The sequence below is a fragment of the Balaenoptera physalus genome (genome assembly GCF_965194825.1).
Source record: "Balaenoptera physalus genome assembly, chromosome: 3".
In the NCBI taxonomy this organism is placed as follows: Eukaryota; Metazoa; Chordata; class Mammalia; order Artiodactyla; family Balaenopteridae; genus Balaenoptera; species Balaenoptera physalus.
In genome coordinates this window covers 23,226,367-23,238,900 of record NC_138890.1, presented here as the reverse complement: position 1 = coordinate 23,238,900, position 12,534 = coordinate 23,226,367, and the positions used below count along the sequence as shown (strand labels likewise).

General features: G+C 41.3%; 2 long non-coding RNA genes across 2 annotated transcripts in view; one reads left to right on the top strand and one right to left on the bottom strand.

Moving 5' to 3' along the window:
- The window catches only part of LOC309658287, a 205,960-nt gene that overhangs the window by 76,621 nt on the left and 116,805 nt on the right, over positions 1 to 12,534 (top strand). The gene's annotated exons all lie outside the window — the stretch shown is intronic.
- LOC309657755 lies at positions 3,905 to 12,524 on the bottom strand. Its single transcript, XR_014261881.1, has 2 exons — positions 11,138 to 12,524; positions 3,905 to 11,102 (listed from the first exon to the last, which is right to left on the bottom strand). It is a non-coding gene; the product is annotated as an uncharacterized lncRNA (long non-coding RNA).

Here is a 12,534-nt window from a genome sequence, read left to right as displayed (position 1 = left end):
CTTCCCTTTGCCTCCTTTGACTTCTATGACACACACTGCCCTGATTTTTCACCTCACTTTGGTTGCTACTTCTCCAATTCCTTTGCAAGATTATCCTCCTCTGAAAGCCATTACGTGTTTGAGTTCCTCAGGGCCCATTCCTTCTCTACACTGTCTCCCAAGATATTCACATTTACCCACGGCTCCAATGACCACCTCTACTCAGGTGACTCAAATTTAACTCTCCCCCAGGCATTTCTTACCTATCAGTATAAGTCAGAATCCCTGAAAGAGAAAGGTGGCACACTCAAATGTACCGTAATTAAGGAGACTGTAGTCGAGAGATCATTTGCAAAGGGTTTGGGGAAAACAAGAGAGGACAGTAGTCCAGCATCTCAGGGAGCTTTTACTGCCTAGGCTTAAAGGAGGAGGTTAGGGACTTCCCTGGTGACTCAGTGGTTAAGAATCCACCTGCCAGTGCAGGGGTTCAAGCCCTGGTCCGGAAACATCCCACATGCCACGGAGCAACTGAGCCTGTGCGCCACAACTACTCAGCCTGCACTCTAGAGCCTGCGAGCCACAACTACTGAGTCCGTGGGCCACAACTACTGAAGCCCGTGTGCCGCAACTTCTGAAGACCGGGCACCTAGAGCCCGTGCTCTGCAACAAGAGAAGCCACCGAAATGAGAAGCCCACTCACTGCAACGAAGAGTAGCCCCCACTTGCCGCGACTAGAGAAAGCCCGGGCGCAGCAAAGATCCAATGCAGCCAAAAATTACTTAACTAATTTTTTAAAAAAAGGAGGAGGTGGAAAGGATTACTGGATTCGAGAGAGAAAAAAAGAGGAAGAGGTGGGAGGAAGAAGAGCAGGAGGAGCAGGAGGCAGAGGAAGAGGGTTTGAAGGAGGCAGGGTGGAAAGAGGAGGAGGTGGGGAAGAGGAAGAGATGATGCAGGATGTATATCGTATTGAGTAAATACTCAGCCTTCACGCTTCTTCCTTCATGTACCTCCTATGGGCTGAACGCAACTAGAAGGCAGAGCACACGGGAGCAGGTGCTGGGGATACATGGAATCTTGACATCCCACACACGTTAATGTCTCCGGGCAGGGATCAGCGTAGAGATGGGTGGAGAGTGGCTCTAGATGGGGAGGCAGAAGATATCTACCTAACAGACACCGCCTGCTTGGCTTCTTCTCTAGGACATCCCAGGGATATTTAAAACTCAGCAGGTCCAAGATTAAACTCATGAACTGCCCACTCCACAACCTCTCAAGAACAAGACTAATGAAAAACAAACTGGTCCTCTTTCAGTGTTTTCTGTGTCATCAAATGGTATCAAAGTCACGTGTGTCTCCCCATAACTGTGCAGGAATGGATTGGAGTGGGGCAAGAGTAGGCACATAGGTCATTGAGGACGCTATTCCCCTAGTCCAGACACAAATGATGATAGAATGGGCTGAGGAAGTGTTGGTAATGACGAACAGAAGTGGATGGATTGAAGTGGATAGACTGAAGAGATATTTCGAAAGCAAAATTGTTAGGACTTGTTATGAGATTGGATGTTTGGAGGTAAAAGTAATGTGGTTGTCAAAGATGACACCTTCAGTGATTTCCCATAGATCTTAGGAAGGAGACACAACTCCTTAACATGGACTTACTGGCCCTGCGTGGTCAGCATCCCCCACTTCCCACCCTTCAACCTTCCGCCTTCACTTACACCAGGCCCCTCTGAGGATGTGGACCATGTCCTACATTCTTTCAGTCCTTCCTCTTTCCTATGCTTGCCCATGAGCAGGACCTTTGCACCTGCTCTTTCCACTGCCTGGAATGCTCTTAGCCCACTACCTAAGTCCTCTTTATCATTCTTAGCTCAGTCACCACTTCCCCAGGAAAGCTTCCCCTGACTTCCCTAACTAGACCTAACCCTTCTATGAAAGCGCTCCTAGACTGGGTCCTTCCCTCTGTAGCCTCTATCCTTTAGTAGCTTACACACACTTGTGTGGCTTTTCAGTAAACGTCTAACATATTCTCAATCCCCCACCAGGATATGAACTCCACGAGGACAGGGGCTGTGTCTTTCTTGTCTCACAATAAATAGTCTTATTGCCTCTCGTAGTGCTTGGCACCTTGTAGTACACACACACACACACACACACACACACACACACACTCTTTATTGAATGAATGAATGAATAAAAGTAAAAGCAATGGAATACATCATGCAGAAACACACTGATGGATTTAATAGACTTAAATTATAATCTTCTCTATATTAAACAAGAGTAAGGAGTAAATGATAAGTGATAAACTTAGAGATATATTCATAATATAAAGACAAGAAGACTATATCTCAGTAGAGTTCTTGCCACATCAACAATACAAATAATACCCAGCAGGAATTGACAAAAACAAAACAAAACAAAAAAACCCCTAGAACAGAAAGAGTTATGACAACTTTTCACTGTAAAAATTGAAACTCCAAATAAAACTGGCCTAAACAATAAGGAAACCCACTGTATCACGTAACCAGAAGGATAGGATGGCTTCCCTCAGGATCATGAGACGGTACCCAACGATCACCGGGGACAGCATTCTTTCTTGTGCACATTCATCAGAGGAGAAATGCAGTCTCTTTGTTAGCAATACAATACAAATCCTGGGCTTCCCTAGTGGCGCAGTGGTTGAGAATCTGCCCGCCATTGCAGGGGACACGGGTTCAAGCCCTGGTCTGGGAAGATCCCACATGCCGCGGAGCAACTAGTTCCATGAGCCACAACTACTGAGCCTGCACGTCTGGAGCTTGTGCTCCGCAACAAGAGAGGCCGCGATAGTGAGAGGCCCGTGCACCACCATGAAGAGTGGCCCCCACTTGCCGCAACTAGAGAAAGCCCTTCCACAGAAATGAAGACCCAACACAGCCAAAAATAAATAAATAAATAATAAAAAAATAAAAGGAATTCCTTTAAAAAAAATATTTAAAAAGTGAAATTTTGATGACGCTTTAAAAAAAAAAAAGCATATTCAAGGAAATATAGAAACCTGTGATCTTTGGTGGAATTAGTTTACCTAGCTGTGTACTGAAAGGTAATGGTCTTTTGAGCCCCCTCTCTCACACTATCCTGCCCCCTGGGGCCACAGATAAACCTGTTAGCTAGAAAGCAAGCTGGTTGAGGCTGGGCAAAGATTTATGTATATCACCCAGGGCAAACTTTTTTCTGAAAAGGTGGGAAAAGCCTCAATAGCTATGAGGAAGGTGGATTCCAGAAGGCATGAATTAGCAATGGTCCTGAAGGGAATCCTGCAAGGGAATTCGGAGAAGATGGTAAGAGAATGAGGGCCGAGCTAGGAAGGGGCAGGATTGATATATGAGCCATAGTCCTTCATTGCGTTTGGAAATGGCTGCATTTGGCAGAAGACATCCTTATTCTTCAACGAACAGAAACATTTGCTTCCAAGTCATCTGGATTTTTTGCTCCCCTAAATAAATACTTCTGGATTCAATCAGAGTGGGAGACAAACAAATTTAGTTGTTTAAAATCCCACTCATATTTCTGAGCCGTTTTCTTATCAATTATCATTGGAGTATCTTTCACTTAGTAAGTAACTGAGGTGCTAATTCTTGGTCTTGAAATGTGATACCAGACCCAAGCCATATTCTTTGAAATGATTGGGTTAATGTGTCTTCATCTAGAAATGTGACTCCTCCTAAAACGATTTCCCTTAAAAACTGTGGGACATTGAACCATTCCAATTACCACTGGGCTCGCCAGTGATACAGATGGTGGGAAATTCCACCATACTTTATATATTATCTCATTGCCACTATAGCAAGAACTTGCTGAATTCTTTAGAGATTATGATGTTATTAACTCAGGTTCCATTTATAGGCCAGCATGACAAGGACAACTGCTTTCCTGTGTTGCATTTATTTCTTGATACTGATTCTTCCTCTTGCTTAGAAGCAGTTCCTTCATTGTTTCAAGTTAGTTTCATTAATTTGGATCCGTTTTCCAATGTCAGACTATTTGCTTTTAATCATATGGTCTTGTCATCTGCATGTGTACTTTATTCTTAAGTTACTGATTACATTTAGAGGTAAATGAGTTAATATGCACCCTCACAGATCAACAAGAAACCATTACACATCTAGGCAGTAGTGACATAGAAATAAAGGCTACCTCTTTTGTAAGCAGTTTTTTTTTAATGTGAGTCCAGTAGCACTGAAAGTTTCTTCAGCCTTACATATTTGAGTAGATTTTAGTATGTCATCTGTGTGGATTATGAGTTTGTAGGCTTTGGCTCTGAAAGCTGTAATTACCAATGTTTGAAAGACATCTGTGAGGGTGAGGATATGGAGAAGATAAGCCAAAAGCAAGATATATAATTACCACACCCTGTCTTCCTATTGGGAACTCTGGATGTTTTAAGCAATTAGGACGTTTTAGACAGGTCCTTCTCCTATCAGAGTGCAATATCAGGTTGCTCTGAATGTAAGTCATCAATCTTTCAGGCAGGAAGTGTCCTCTCTCACATACACTATCAGCTCATAGGTCCTTCAATGACTAGGGGTGGAAAAGATCCATACTTCTCTATCACTGAGTGAACATATCCCTGACTGTCCTGCTATAAAGGCAATTTTTATAGAGGGAAAAACACTGGGCCTGGAGTCAGGAGAGCTGATTCCCAGCTCTGAATCTCTCATGTGCTGTGACCCTGGCCAAGGCTTCAAGCCTCAATTTTCCCATCTGAAAAATGGAAATAGTATAACTACCTCACAGAATGATCACAAGCAAAAAGGTCATATTTATGAAAGTGCTTTAAAAATACTATGAAATTTCTATACAATTCAGGATATAGAAAATAAAAAATCATGTAGAGTTGCACCATTTCTTTGGAATGTTAAATATTTGTTTCTGTTTTCATCTATGGTTAAATACTGAACATATATGCTTTCAATATTTAGGAATGCATTGAATGCATAGCTCCGCTATGAGTAGCTATGGCTTGGAAATATTGGGAGAAATGACAAGATTCCTTGTTATTGATAATTAACAAAGGAACCCTTTCTTTCAAAGGTAAGGGTAGCTTAAACCTGACTCACAGTACTTTGCTCTGCCTGATTTTCTTTAAGGAAAACTGCTGAAAAGTTGTCTAAGAATAAGTGAGGTGAGATTGGCCCTTGAGTAAGGAGAGTGGGCAGCTAAAGCCTAAAGCTTCTTTCTCAATAACAAGTTTAAGTGCCTTGTTTATTTTCATGGGATTAAGTGACACTTGTATAAATACCTTACTGAGTAATGGTGCTGTGGCAAAAGTGAAGTTTATTTAAGACACTGCTCCACCCAAGGTGAGCAATTAAAGCAGGTATGTAAACTAAGTCACCTTTGGCTTCTCTACTCAACCCGATGAGTAAGTAGTACTAGAAAGGAAAAATGGTGTGGGGTATATGGCATGGCTGGAGGTGGGAAGAAATAGGAAGGCAGAAGAAGCCTCCCTGAAAGAATGAAGGAAGTGTGAACGGTGGTAGGAAAACTATAACAATTGAAAATTGATTCCGACTATTGATATCAGTCTATCAAGTTAATGCAAATTAAGGTGGCATGAGATTTCTTTAAAAAAAAAAAAAGCCTTTTCCCCATACAGTGTAATAATAACCACCTTATTTTAAATGTAGCCAAGAAGGGCTGTGTTTGCTCATGTGATAGGGTTTCCATACTTCCCACACCTGGGGAAGTATCAGCTAATATTGATTTAGCACTAATTTATACCTGATGGTCAAGACCAACTAGAATAGAGGAAAACTGGTACAAATTAGTGAGGCCCTGTGGTCCCAGTAAGTGGTCTGGGGCCCAACTGTTGTATATCAATACAAATAACTCTTTCTGGGAAGGAATGGAAAAAATATTTTAAATGGATCTGAATCTGCTCTCAGAAGCTCTAGTGCTATCAGGCTAAAGATCTCCTCTAAGAATGCTAGGAATGGGTAAGATCAAGTTACATTCTTAGATTTTTATTATGTTTAGCTTATTAATTTGGGAGGTAAGCAAACTAGAAGCAGAACAGGCTTTAAAACATCTGAGTTTGTTATTATATTATGAATAATAACTGTTAGCTGGTCCATTCCATTTACCTTTTCCTCAATGAAATTCTCTATAAAGAAATATCCATAAACTAGTCTTACATCTTAAATATCGCTGCAGATTATTTGGAACCATAGAATTAGATACCAATCCACTGAAAACTGTTTTCTTTGGGTAATTTCCACGAATTGACGTCAGTTATCCACAAATCTTTGTATTTGGCTAAACACTGAGAAAATATGTGGGGCCTGCAATTAAACTTAGTGAACTTTTAATCATTTCTAATCCACTGTTTCCCAAATTGGCCAAATCATAAACATCACCTGGGGAACTTTTTAAAAATTGTACAATCCTACCCCTCCTGCTCCCAGACCTGCTGAATTAGACTCTCTAGGGAATGAGGCTGAAATCTGTATTTTTAGAAGGGCCCCAAGAATGCCTGATGAGATATATGTTTGGAAAACAATTCTATGTCCTTGTTGTATTCCTCGTGATGTCAGAGCTCTTCAAACCCCAATATTCCCTTCTGACTACCCCTCTCCTCAGTGATCGCAGGCTTTTTTTCTGTTCCACCCCACCTAAGAAAGGCACATTCCCACCAACCACTGTGGCCCCCAGCAGCAGTGAGTCTCTGCGGCAGTTGCAGTGGAGGGCATCTACCATCTTGGGTGGGGAGGTCATGGAGTAAAGGGATGGAGGTGTGGTCTGGAAAAGTCTTTCCAGAGATTCCCCTTGACAACCAGTTGTAGATGACATTGCTACCTCCTCAAATGGCCACGCTCAACTTCCTTTGCTCTACATAAATTTTTTCTTTACCTTCACTCTCTTAACGTCCCTTCTTCCTGTAAATGGAGGGGGAAACATTGTCCCGTTTTGTCAAACTTGTGCGCTTGATCAAATCCTCTACTGCCTCATGGAAACTAAATCTATTAGTCCTCCTCATTCCAACTTCATTTTTTTCTCTTTTGGCTTCTATTGGCATATCAGGAGATGTTTCTTCCCTATTCTTTTTAAACTAAAGCAACATATACTTTCTTGGACTCTGATGAACCCCAAGATCCCATTTGACTTCATGCCTTCTGTTTACTGTCAGATTTCTCAAAAAGAGAATTCTACATTACTTGCATTCATCTTCTCACCCTTCTCATCAACCCAACTGTACCCTGGCTTCCACAGAGCCACATTTTATGGACACTATTGGTGTGAAGATTTCCAGTGATGAGATCCAATGACTTTGCTTAGCCCTTAACCTTCTTCCCCATCTAACAGCTTTTGACATTGCTGATCACCACATCCTTTTAAAGACTTTATCAATTAGTCATCATTTAACTATAAGAACAAAAACCTATTCAAATGATTGAAACAGAAAGGGGGAGGGTAATATAAGGCCAAAGAAACTCTCTCACAGAAAGTATAATAGGGCTGCACAGGGATTAGCATCAGGAACTAGGAAGCTATCAGTAACCAATAAAGTTTTAACAAATAATTCTCGGGCACCTGCTATATTCCAGGCACTCCTAGGTGTTCAGTGACCAAGTAGTCAACAGAAGAGACAAGGTCCCTGCCTTGAGAGACTTTATAATCTAGTGGGGAAGGCTTACATAAACAGGTAAACAATTGTGTATTAACACCGTATAATGAGCACTACAGATGAAACAAACTGACCTAATGATACATTATTATAGGTTATTAGTGATAGGCAAGGACTCAGAAAGGATACTCTGAAGACAAGGCATTTAAACTGAGATCTGAAGAATGGGAGGGAGCCACTCAGGGCAACTGAGGATTGGGGCTGTGGAAGGAGTGCTTTAGGCTGAGGATACACCTGTGTGCAGACCCTGCAGTGCTGTTTCGGGGGAAGTGAAAGGAGGCCACTGTGGCTGGAACTTAAAGGGTGAGGGGGAGAATCAAGGGAGGTAAGGTTGGAGAAGGAGGCAGAAGCCAGAGCAGGCCAGGCCTTTTAAGTATTTAAAGGAATTTGGATCTCATGGCAAACTAATTGGAAAACATTGAACTGATTTAAGCAGGAAACAACAGGGTCCGATGTATTTCCAGGTTTACCCTGACTGATGAGCAGAAAATAGATGAAAGGAGGCAAGAGTAGAAGGTAGAAGACCAGTTGGCAGCTACAGCAATAGCTCAGGTAAGAGATGATGGCAGTTTGGTTTAATGTAGTAGCAGAGGAGATGGAGAGAAGTGGATGGACTACACATCTATTCACGAGGAGCAAATAAGAGGACCAGCTGATAGGTTAGAGTTGGGGAGGGAAGGAGAGGGAAAAATCAAGAATATTGCCTGGGTTGTCTTGTTTACAATAACTGGGTGAATGGTGATAACATTTACTGAAGTGGGAAAAAGTAAAGATAGAATTTCTTTTTAATAGTGAGGGGAGGAAAGCAGGTTGATACAAATTGAGAGTTTAGTTCTATTTCAGATACATTAATTTCAGATATTCACGGAGACTTGACATGTCATACAGACAAATGAATATCTGAATACAGATTTTGGAGGAAATGTCTAGGCTAAAGAGATTAATTTGCGAATTTGTTACCATTTTTAGTATTTAAAGCTATGGGAATGACTGAGATTACCAAGAAGGTGAGTTCACAGACAAGAAAGCAGAGAATAGAGCCCAGTTTTTAGAGGGCATTAGAGGAGGAAAAACCCCTGAAGGTCACTGAACAGCAGTGGTTAGAGAATTAGGAGACAGACCAGCCAATAGAAGAGATTAGGTTTTCAAAAAGTTGAGCCTGACCAACTGTGTTGAAAACTGCTAAAAGTTGGAGTAGGATGAGGTTCAAGGAACATCCACTGGGTCCAGCAATATGTAGGCTGTTGACAACATGGATTAGCAGTTTTCATTGGCGTGGTGGGGGTGGAAGTCAGATTCGAGTAGATTGAATAGGAAATCAGAGTTAACCTGTAGACACCTCTCTCAAGAAGGTTGCTGTGAAGGGATCAGAGAATTAGTATTACAGATGGAAAGGGATAGCATAAGAATCTTTGTTTTTTTTCTAAATGTTAGGATGGAGCATGTTTATACATATTGGGGATAATCAAGAATTTGATGATGAACAAGAGGAAGGGAATAACTGAAGAAATGAAACCCCTAAGAAGAGGGGAAGGAATTTAAATCATAAGTAGAGGAATGGCTTTTGACAGGAGAGGAAGAAAGAAAGGAGAGATGGGTCCAAATGCCAAAAAATTTGTAGATTTGATGGTAGGAATATACTGGAGTCGCATCAGGGTAGGCAGGTGTGGGGATGGTTTTAGAAGATTGAAGAAAAGGGATAAGACAGAAAATAGTCGTCATGGGAAAATAAGCATACTCTCAGTTTCTCTCTCTCTCGCTCTCAGGTCATCTGTTCTCATTTTGATTTTCTGCAAGTCACTTCATTCGTTTCTTTCAGAAGGCAGGTTTCCTCCACTTTTCTGTTTCTGTGACAGAAGATGGCCACCCCATGCACAGGTTTCTGTGATCACCCAGTTCATGCCCTTAATAGAATAACATTGTATTTCTTAATTCCAAATTCCCAGGGGAGAAAACCTGATTGGTGCAGCTTTGGTCAGTTATCGAACTCAGGTCAAACCAACCATGGTCAGAAGAACAAGGTCAAATCGTACAAACATAGCTGTCAGGCCCAAACCCTCTGTGTGTTGGCGGAGGATGAGTTCTTAGAGAAGGGGACGTGAGCTCCCAGATATCCCACAGACATCTACCAAACATCCTCTGAGACACCAAATTCTTTAATTAAGAAGTTCTTCCCTTCTGCCTTCTTTCCTAGTTTTGTTTTCTTTGGATTGTTTATTTGCTTACTTTTCCTCCTCCACTAATGTATAATTTCTCAAAATTTTCGCCTTGATCCTCTTTTTCTTTATTTCTATATTTTTCTCCCTCGCCAACTTCATTTGTGCCCGTGGCTTCAACTATCATATGTACATGGATAACCCCCCAAACCATACCTATGCTCTTCTCAACTATCATTTAAAAACTGCTCTTAAAAACTCCAAACGAGTTTTTTTCTCTTTTTTCCCCTTGTATCAAAATCAGATGATGAATGTTAACTCAACTAGTTACGGGAAACATTTCATAATATAGTTAAGTCAAGTCTTTACGCTGTACACCCTCAACTTATACAGTGCTATATGTCAATTATATCTCAATAAAACAAAGGAAAAAACTGTCTCCACTTGAATAGCCTCTGGTTGTCTTATTTATAGATGAGTTCATTATCTTCTCCCAAACCTGCTCCTTCTCTTGGCTCCCTATTCCTGTTAAAGCCACCACTATCCTCTTAGGCATCCAAGCCTGAAGCTTCAGAGCTGTCTGACGTCCTACTTTCAAGGTCCATCAGCTAAGAAGGAGTATCACCTGCATCTTTTCCTCCCCTCCATGTCCCCTATCATTCTCCTAACTCTCATTACCTAAACTCCATGGACTATTCTCAAAGTCTACTAAATCATCTTCCAGTTTACAGTCTCCATCCAGGTTGTAAACTATTCTTGCATTAATATTCAAAAAGCCCAGCTCCATTCATGTTCTCCCCACCCGCTCAAGAATCTTCAACAGCTCCTCCCTGCATACTCGATAAAGGGCAAGCCTTGCCTGGCAACCTCCATGACATGCCATCAACAGACCAAGACTTATCTTCCGTTTACCATCAGTCGAGGCACACTGCTCGATCATCTCCTAACACAGCCTGTGTATCCCTAGTGACAAGATTTCCTCATACTCTTCTTTCCTGAAGCCTTTCCTCAAAAGTGATCTTTCCCTCCCATTGCTTCCATTGGCTTCATTTGCATCTCTCTTATGGAAGACCTATGTTTAGACATGGTTTCTACCTTTATCTGTAGAAATTACCTTTTTACCTCTGAGAGACTACAATTTACCAAAGTATGAAAGCAAGGATCTCTTACAGGCTATACAAGAGCGTCGCACTTTGAAGGCATTTAATAAGTGACTTGATGAGGAGTTACTAAGGCCTGATGCTAGTATTATTGCTATTAAATGCTCATGTAGGCCTATTAAATATATTAATATGAACCTTTTCAATAGGATGCTTGGTAGGACACTGGAAACCTTCTCAATAGGATGCTTGGTAGGACACTGTGCTATAAAAAGTTTAAAATAATTTTAATAACTTCTCTAGTCAAGCGCTGCTGATGAGTTGATTGCACCTTAACAGCAGTCACTCAACACACTTATATGGTAAAAAGTAAAATTCAGTCACAGAGGAGGAAATTAATCGACACATTTTAATCACTCCAAACTCTCACTTAAAAAAAATAGTATTATGATAATCAAGCACAGTCTCTTCATAGGACCACTACTGCTCTCATGTACTGTTGACACCATGTTTGGAACTAAAACAAATGAAATGTCACAGCAAAGAGAGAATATTTGCAGGTTTCTGATCCCCAAATCTTTATTTAGCCTCTGAATGTGTTGGCTTTGTACAATATAGTCTTTTAGTTAAATGATAAAACTCTACTTATGTATCAGCTTAGGGGATGTGCCCCTGGCATCATAGTTGGTGATAGGAATTGCTGTGGAGATGAAAGCTGAAAAATTGGTGGTCCTCGTCACTATTTTCTATCCAGGTAGGAATAATTGCATACATACTCTTTTGATATTTATCACTTAAAAAACAAGATAACCCCTCTTTCTCTTGCCTCTTCTGAACTTCTTTTAAAAACAAAGCATAGGGACTTCCCTGGCGGCGCAGTGGATAAGAATCTGCCTGTCAATGCAGGGGACACGGGTTCAATTCCTGGTCCAGGAAGATCCCACGTGCCGCGGAGCAACTAAGCCCGTGCAACACAACTACTGAGCCTGCGCTCTAGAGCCTGTGTGCCACAACTACTGAGCCCACGCGCCGCAACTACTGAAGCCCACACGCCTAGAGCCTGTGCTCCTCAACAAGAGAAGCCACCACAAGGAGAAGCCCGTGCACCGCAATGAGGAATAACCCCTGCTCGCCACAGCTAGAGAAAGCCCGTGCACAGCAACGAAGACCCAGCGCAGCCAAAAATAAATAAAGTTAAATCTTTAAAAAAAAAAAAAAAAGCATAGGGAAAAGCTCCTTGACATTAGTCTTATCAAGGATTTTATGGTTATGACACCCAAAGCATCACAACAAAAGCAAAAATCAACAAGTGAAACTACATCAAACTAAAAACCCTTCTGCACAGCAAAAGAAACAATCAACAAAAACGAAAAGACAACCCACAGAATGGGAGAAATATTTGCAAACAACATATTTGATAAGGGGTTCATATCCAAAATATATAAGCAACTCATGCAATAGCAAAAAACCAAAACAATCCCATTAAAAATGGGCAAAGGATCTGAGTAGACATTTTTTCCAAAGAAGATATTCAAACGGTCAACAGGTATATGAAAAGGTGCTCAACATCACTAACCATCAGAGAAATACAAATTAAAACCGAAATGAGATACCACCTCACACTTGTTAG